Source organism: Halichoeres trimaculatus, unplaced genomic scaffold (genome assembly GCF_033239565.1).
Source record: "Halichoeres trimaculatus isolate MK-OKI-2021-1 unplaced genomic scaffold, fHalTri1.1 fHalTri1_scaffold_8, whole genome shotgun sequence".
Taxonomy (NCBI): Eukaryota; Metazoa; Chordata; class Actinopteri; order Labriformes; family Labridae; genus Halichoeres; species Halichoeres trimaculatus.
This window is the reverse complement of record NW_027437186.1, coordinates 10,370,426-10,379,098: the sequence shown is the minus strand read 5'-3', so window position 1 is coordinate 10,379,098 and position 8,673 is coordinate 10,370,426.

Genomic DNA, 8,673 nt, shown 5'->3' with positions numbered 1-8,673 from the left:
GTTAAGTTTTAATTAGTTTTGGAGCGGGCATTCTAGTTTTTTTTTAGTTTTGATTTTTGCAACAAGGCTTAGTTTCAGTTTAGTTTTAGTTTTTTCATACCTTATTTGCCAGGTGCAGGATTCAAAAAGGTCAGAGTAAATATTTTGTCATACTGTTTATTTTCAAGTCCAACATAGTGCTCACTGCTCAGTCAATGCTGATACTGAACTGTTGGCTGCTGCCTTAAACACAAGAAAATAATATAAACTTAATATAAAACATATATAAATAAATTATATAAAAAATAATAACCTAAATTACATAAAAATAATATAAACAAAAACTATATAAAACAATATAATATGAGCTTAAATCTTTAGAAACTGGGACTCTAACAAGAAAGACAGACTTAAAAACAATAAAAGTCAGACTCACATGCAATTAAACTATTACAGATGCTCTGATGCATTGCTCCTCTACATTTCATTGCAGCACAGCCAGTCAGTGCAGTAAACAAGCACGTCCCAGTATGTCGCTGTGATGGTGCCATACAGCACTAACAACTGCTGAAAACTGTCTAAAATTGGTTGGAAAAATGTGTCGGAAATCCTAAAGGCTATTAATATTGTCAGAAACTAAAACTAAGGGCCTTTTCTCTATAATTTTAGTTAGATTCAGTTAGTTTTGAGAACACAAGATACAGTTTTAGTTTACTTATCGTTTTTGTTTTCTAGTTTTTATTAGTTTGAGTTAACTGCAATGTGTTTTAAATTTTAGTTTTTCGTTTATAGTTTCGTTTTAGTTAACTATTATAAGCTTGGTGAAGAGCCTAATGAACATGCAAATCTGAAGACAGTATTGCTGTCCTGTGATATCGATGGGCTCAAGCCCTCCCTCCTAATGATGCCTACACCCCACTGAACATCCCACTCATAGAGCACAGAAAACAAAACTGGTATTTTCTTTTTTCTTTTTCATCATATTCCTTAAACTTATATCTGCCTTTATTCCAAAGTCTGACTCAAAAAATATGTAAAAAGTCTGTAATGACTCAGTTGTTTAGCGACATTGATGTTCAAAACACGTCTATTCCCATTATTGAAAAAAAATACTTATGACCAGGCTTGGGAATAACACCATTATTTAGAAAAGCACTCAGAGAGCACAGACCTCCACCAAGCATATTATGATTGTCACCAACACTTTAGTCCTACTTTAATGTTATACTCCCTTTCAGCAGACTGTCTGCTACAATTTGGTGTTAGTTGCAGGTTTGTACAATAATTTGTTTCCTGATAGTGTTGAAAATTATGATGACCCAGTACATATTTCATATTCCAGATCGTAGTATCCAGAATATTACCAGGATCTGGATCGTACTTTTACATCTGTCAGAAATTATGTTGACCTTGTCTTGTGTTGTTTTGCAAAGCAATCTGACCATTTATGGTGGAGTTATATACACATATGGTGAAAACAGCCCTATCTCACAATGATAAAGAATCCTCTGAAAAATATCCTGGATCCAGACGCTGATCCAGATCACCTCCAAAAGTAATCACCCTTTCCTTGTCCCATTTTGAACATTTCCTGAGAATTTCATCAAGATCCGTTTGTTAGTTTTTGATTTATGTTGCTCACAGACAAACAAAAACAGACAAACTCTCCCAAAAACATAACTTACTTGGCAGAGGTAATTATATGTGTAATAAAGTGCAGGGGAAAGCAGATAGAAGTAATGATGAATACAATCATGCTGATGTTATTTTTAGCTGATGCTAAAGTAAACTTTTCAGCAACAAATATCACACAGCTACATGTGTGTGTCTGTGTAACCTGCAGAGGATCTCTCATGCAGCCTCCTTGGATCAAACCAACTAGACTAGAGGGAGAGGGGTGGATGCTTTTCTGAGGTTTGAATGTAAGGCACAAATTGCTGACTTGTTTTGACTAGAAAAAATATTAGAGATGACAGGACCATACTTGGAAATAAAGGGGTAATTGGTAGAAATTACAAGTCAGGAGTAGAGCAGGAGACAGGGTTAAAAAGGAGGAGAATCCTCCTAAATCGGGAGAGTTGACGGGGTCTATCTGACCTGGCTCGTCTAACATTCCCAGGGAAGAGAAAGAGAAATTTGTGTCCTTGTGTGTTGTCCTGTCAGAATTTTTGGACTTTCTTTCACTATGTGTCATAAGACCAGGTCGATATCTTCCTCTATTACCTCTGGCCTCTAGCTTCCTGTGTATTCAGCCTTTCTCCCCAAACAGAACAACAGATGAGCCCCATACTCTCCTGTCACACGGCACCCACCCCTCTTCCTCCCTGAGTCCCTGCAGCAGCAGCAGCTATGCAGACAGACACGAGAAAGCTGCCTGGAACTTCACAGTTAAGTATTTGTTCATTTGAAATGAAGTATAAATAGCATGTGGGTTATCGGTTTCAAGTTAGCTACCAGAGGCTCATGAATAATTGACACTCACCCAGGAGGAAGGGGAGGAGGGGGGAGGTTCATACAGGGCAGGAAACTTTCTGTGGGCTCAAAGAAAGCAACAAAACTTGTCTTCAAACAAATCCTGAATTCTGCCTAAACAAAGGACAGTAAAAATCTGACGAGGGTCACAAAGTGAAGAGGAGGTGGATGAAGTTAAGTCCTGACCCCTCCAGATTTCATCTCAGTGTTTCACAGTCAGCTCGGTCTGGACGCCTCTTTATCGGCCTTCACTCTGCTGTATCTCCGTTGGCACTTGGAGCGGCAGTTAGCCTCTGTTGTTGGCAGCAGCTTCAAAAAACACATCCAGAGTGAGAACGATCACTCTGATATCAAGATCAAAGAGTTTCAGTCGCTCTCACTTTGCCAAGAAAGTTATTTTGTGTTTTTAGGTTATTTGATAATGAGGGTCCTCTGAAAAAATCAAACACTTTCAAAAGCTGCTTTTTCACAAGTCTCCTCACAGTTAATATATTTCCCATGCTTTTATTCAAAGGAGTATTCCATTTTTTATTTTGAGCATTGAATAAGTTACATGTCACAAGTTATTGTACTGCATAGTGACTTGTCAGCTTTTACAGGGTGGGCCAGAAAGATTTACCCATTGTTTTTTCTGCACTATCTAAAAATGCTTGCAGACAAACAAAACAAACATTAAACACATTTTCTATACTTTATTCTTTGTCACCAAAAACATTAACATCTCAATATGGCCACCCTTTGCCTTTATCATAGCCTGGAGACGACCTGGCACTACCTGGCATGAGCGCCGCACTGTCTCTGCATCAAGTTTTGACCATGACTTCATCAGAGCTGTCTTCAAAGTGGTGACACTGCTGTGAGATACTCTTGAGACCTCCCTCTCTAGGATAGACCAGATCGCAAAGGCCATTGGATTGATGTCCGGACTTGACAGAGGCCACATGTTCTTGTCCCAGAAGCCAGGAAAGTGCTGCTTGCACCAGGCCTGTGTGACTCTGGATGTGTGAGCTGGTGCACCATCTTGTGTGAAGACACGCTGGTTTCCAAACGCATTGTTACACCAAGGCAACACTTTTTCTTCAAGCATTTGAAGGTACACCTGGCTGTTCACTTTCACACCCTCCTGAATGAAGACCAAAGGAGACTTTGAGCCATCAGATGCAACCACGAAAATGAGCTCTGCAGCCTTCAGGTAGGTGCTGTGCACTATATGCATTAACCCTGTCATTGTGGGATTTGACCACTGCCTGAACGGTGAAGATCTTCTCATCAGACCAAACCAGGACTTTGTCTGCGGCACTCTGGATCTCCTGCAGCATCATTTTCCCCCTGTCAAGCGGCTGAAATCATATGTCTGTGTTTCATTTTTAGTGCTTTCAGTCTGAGATCCTGTTTGACGATTCTTCTCAGTGAAGTTCTTGAGATGTTCACTTTCTTTGCTGTTGCCCTCATGCTTACTTTGGATTCTCTTCCTCACCATCTCAACAACCCTTTTGATCTGGACTGAATGTTTTCTTCCAGGGATTGGCTTGCTGGTGGTGTTGCCAGTCTCCTTGTATCGTTTCATGACATTGTAGACAGTCATTCGACAAACATTCACCTTTTTCATGATTTGCATTGTTGTCAGTCCAGCCTCCCTTAAGGCCACAATCTGGTCGCGCTTACCCTTCGATGCCATACTCGACAATCATTTGGAGCAAACAAATTAACTCAGGTACATCAAAAGCTATGCCTTTTAAGAGAAACTATCCTAAATTTTAAGTTTCCACGACAAAAGCTAAGCAAACAAACTGGAGATATATGATGGGTAACTCTTTCTGGCCCACCCTGTACTCCTTAAATGAGAAACTGACATCAGTTAGACAGTTTGTCTTTGTGCTATTTACAGACGTATCATAGTCGTCTTCCACCTACATTGCACATTGAGGTCTGCAGGCTGCAAGTAGATTAATATATAAAGCCAAACTTAGTAATGAGTGATTCTAAGAGCGTTGATGGAATTTCAGTTACTACAGACACAAGTTGAGACCACGTCTATGCTATCTGGAGAGCAGGAAGAGGTACCTGGTGGTGCAGGTGTGTAAACTGGGAGCTAATGCTCACCAAACAGGAAAACTAATCACAATCAAGACTTAGGTTTAAGTTATTTCATTTGAACTCCTTGGTAGATTTTTTTGCACAGCCATGATCCAGTTTGATATCTAATTACAGATCAAAACCTAAGGATCAAAATAAACCAGCAGATAATCTGATGGTTGATATAAGGATGCAGTCAGCACGACTCAAAATGAGCTAAATTTTAATGACAGACCTACCCTATCTTCACTTCAGCCTTGCTCCCATGCTGTTTCTCCAAGTGGTTTCTCTTTAAAGTCCCCATGAGGACTTTGTAAGTGATCTTGAAATAGCCTCACTTAAATATTTCTGCCCTATTATACTCAAAATGTGATTATTGTCAGCAACATTGGTTATCTCTAAATGCTTTTTCTCAGCATCCATCCATTTACAGCATGCTGACGTTTCAGTGTCCAGCAAAGTGTATCAGTAAGAAGAGAGATCTGTGTTTTTCTCTGCTGCAAATGATTTCTTGGATTCATTGTGTAGTAATGGTGGAGACTGGAGCTCAAGTGGCAGAAAGAAAAAAAGGACAGAAGAGATGAAGAAAGCTAAACAGAAGAGTGATAGAGCACAAACTAAATGCTCAAACACAGGTCAATCTGTTTGTGGTAATGTTTATTCCAACCCACAGTCAGCAGTTATTCTGCAGTGGTCTGTTCAAACTTGAGAGTCTTCAATAAAATGAAGAGTGAGGTTACGTTAGCTCTGATTGGTGAGGTTGGAGTTGGTAGATGAGCTCTGGTAGGATATAACCAAGACTCCTGAATGTTACAAGTTACAATACAAACTGAGTTTACAAAGAGTGACTGTTGACATGTCTCAAACAAAAGTCTTACATAACTATAAATAAATGCATAACCTCTGAGTGTAAGATGTCTTGAGCAAAGAAAAGCAGTGTTAGAACAGAAGATCTCACAACAGTGGGTGCAAGTGCTCATGGGAAATGGAGTCTTTCAGAGGTGTGGACTCGAGTCATGTGACTTAGACTCGAGTCAGACTCAAGTCACAATTTTGATGACTTTGGACTCGACTTGACAATATCATCAAAGACTTGCAACTCGACTTGGACTTCGACATCAGTGACTCGGGACTTGACTCTGACTTTAGCGTGATGACTTGAAAATACTTGAAATTTTCAGTAAGACTAAAACTTTAACACATAACCTAGGGTTAAGGATTGGTAATAACACCTTAAACCTAATATTAACCAGTCCAACATCTTCACTTACACACACCAACCCTATATGTCCACTTACACACCCTGCATATATACACACACTCAGCACATGCACACATTTGATGAGTTAAAATGAATTATCACATCACAAAATAACCACATTTTCAAAAGTTCATTTGTTGTTGCAGCGCTCAGCACTCATTGTTTTCTGAATGCTATGTCAGCACTCTTTTTCTGTCATCAAGTTCTGTAACGCTGGTCACATTTTATCTGAAAAATAAAGCACCTCAAAATACATTAATCATACTGGTTTAATTTAAAAGATAATTTGTTAAATAACATATTATTTGGTTAAAAAAAAGTGCTCATGACTTGAAAGGACTCGAAAATTTTAAGCCTAAGACTTCAGACTTGACCTGACTTGTCTTCTCTTTACTTGAGACTTGCCTCGAGACTTGGGTTTAAGGACTTGAGACTTACTTGAGACTTGCAAAACAATGACTTTCTCCCACCTCTGGAGTCTTTATCCCCAGTCAACTCTAGCTTTTCCAGATAATCCTCACGGCACTTTTAAAGTGACTTTTGCGCTGCTAATACAATAACTAGTGACATGTAACTTTTACAACCCACTTCAGGATACTGAAACATCCCTTTGACCTCTCAAGACCCAGAGTCCACACAACGGACATTACATTTCTGCCTCTCAGACCCATGATACTTCATTTTTTTAAACTTTGACCGATTAGCCACAATTAAAGCCAAGAGATGCCCATCATCTTTTGGTGAAATGACAACATTACACTCATTTTAGTGAAAAAAGTAATATACTTAAATGCAATAACATTGATAACAAACAACTAATACAAAACTCATGACACAAATAATCAAGCTTCCTGTACAAAGACCAAGTTTAGTGATTACACTTATTAGGTCTAATTTATCCCAAATAGCAAAGTGAATTAAAAATTGCACACCAGACAAAACCACAGGTTTTAGGAGGCTAACTGTTTGTGTGAAAGAGAAACATGTAAATGTTGCTGTAACTTACACAGCTGCCTTTGTCCTCACATTCCTCTTTTGCTGCCTTGTAAAAACGTATAAATCTTATAAACTAAAAGATTTTCTATATTTCACAGCTTTTGATTTCTCACCATAATAAAAGAAAAAAGAATGAGGTGTGAAAATCTGGAGGGTCTAGAACAAAATTATGATATTAATCAACCCATTTAATTTTTAACAACAACGAGAAGAAGCTAATGAAAGCATATGACCACTTTCAGCTTATAGTAGCATGAGGTAGAAAACTGAACCATGTAAAACTCCTAATCAGACATGCCATCAGATGAAAGTGATGATGTGCTTTTACAGTTCAGAAAAACTCAGTTACATTCTCTGTGACTCTGGTTTACACGGTGAACAAGTCAAGCTTTTTCATTCTTCTTAACGTCTCGTGCTCTGAGCTGTTTCTCTGCACACCCAGCGCTCTAAACCCAGAGTTTAGCACACACCACACAGCCGCCTGCATCTTATCTGCACGCAACACTGACAGAAGAAGAGGAGGAAGAGCACAGAGAGAGACAGGGAGCGAGAAGAAGGCAGCGCTGCTGCTGTGTCTTCAGCGGTGGAGAGGTGCCAAGTCTGCGGCGGCAAAGTGAACATTGACCTCCAGTTCACCTGACTTGGACGCTCATACAGGCACACGCTCGCACCAGGTTTCCATCCATATTTCACTGCAGAAATGCATTCTCCCACCTGGGTTTTAAACCCTCTGAAGAGCTCACCTACCATTGGTTGAGGGAACCATTGAGGGCGTGTTAGAGGTGAGGCACAATTCTTACATTGTCATGGCCATGGGCAAAAATTGTCCAGTCGTCTCCAGTCGACAGGAAACAGCTACTGTAGCTCCGTCAGTCCTGCTACTCCAGACTGATCCACAGCTCAGCTGATTCTGGATCTGATCGGCTGCTGGTTTTTAGAGCTTCATCTCTTGACCTCTGACCTGCCATCCATACACAGACCAAGCGCTGGAGCTGGTGTAAAAACATGGACAGTACAACAGCTCCCCTAAAGTGAAGCCAAGTGTTCAACAAACAGTGCAGAATGCTAACACCCAAAATTTAGTTGATGAAAATCAAAATGTCATCAGATCAAAATGTGTACACAAAAAAAGTCAATAGCCTTAATGCTAATGAAAGAAACTTTATGAATGAAACTTTATTTAACCAGGAGAGCCTAATTGAGATTGAAAATCTCATTTGCAAGAGTGTCCTGGCCAAGACGGGCAGCAGCACAGATGAGACTAATGTGATGACATGACTGATTCATAAAGCTAAATATAAAATGGCATTACTAATAAATATAGAATATAAGTACTATGAAGGATATCACAAGGGGAGACTGCTACAAAGCTATATTTATCACATTTTTTTTTCGTAGATAGCTGTCAGCTCCCACTTCTCACTCAAAGCGAAAGACCCAAACCATTTTTTGAACAAGGTTGTGAATTTGTTTATTTTTTCTGTAAAAGTCTCTTTTTTGGCTTTGGGTGTTTTGGTTTCCAGCCTAACGCAGGCAGCCTTAAACAGACTCTGCAAGAACTGCAGTTTTAGTACTTCTGCACCATCATCTTAAAATTTTATGCTTGGGATCAACTCATTTTGGGAACTAGCCCCAAGTGGACACTAGAGGAACCGCACATTTGTAGGTGTAGACTTAAATTCTTCTCCTTGGAGGCTGCTAATTACTTTTGATCAGGGAATTTATTACAAATAAAAAAAATGTTCAAACTGAAATTTTACAGGAACTTCATTTACAACTTAATATGTTGTAATTATTTTTAAGTTACCCAGTGTTTACATTTGGGCCTGTACAAAAGAGTCACAAAGCTGCTGTGAGTTTGTGTTTCCAGAGGCTTCTTTGACAGTCCC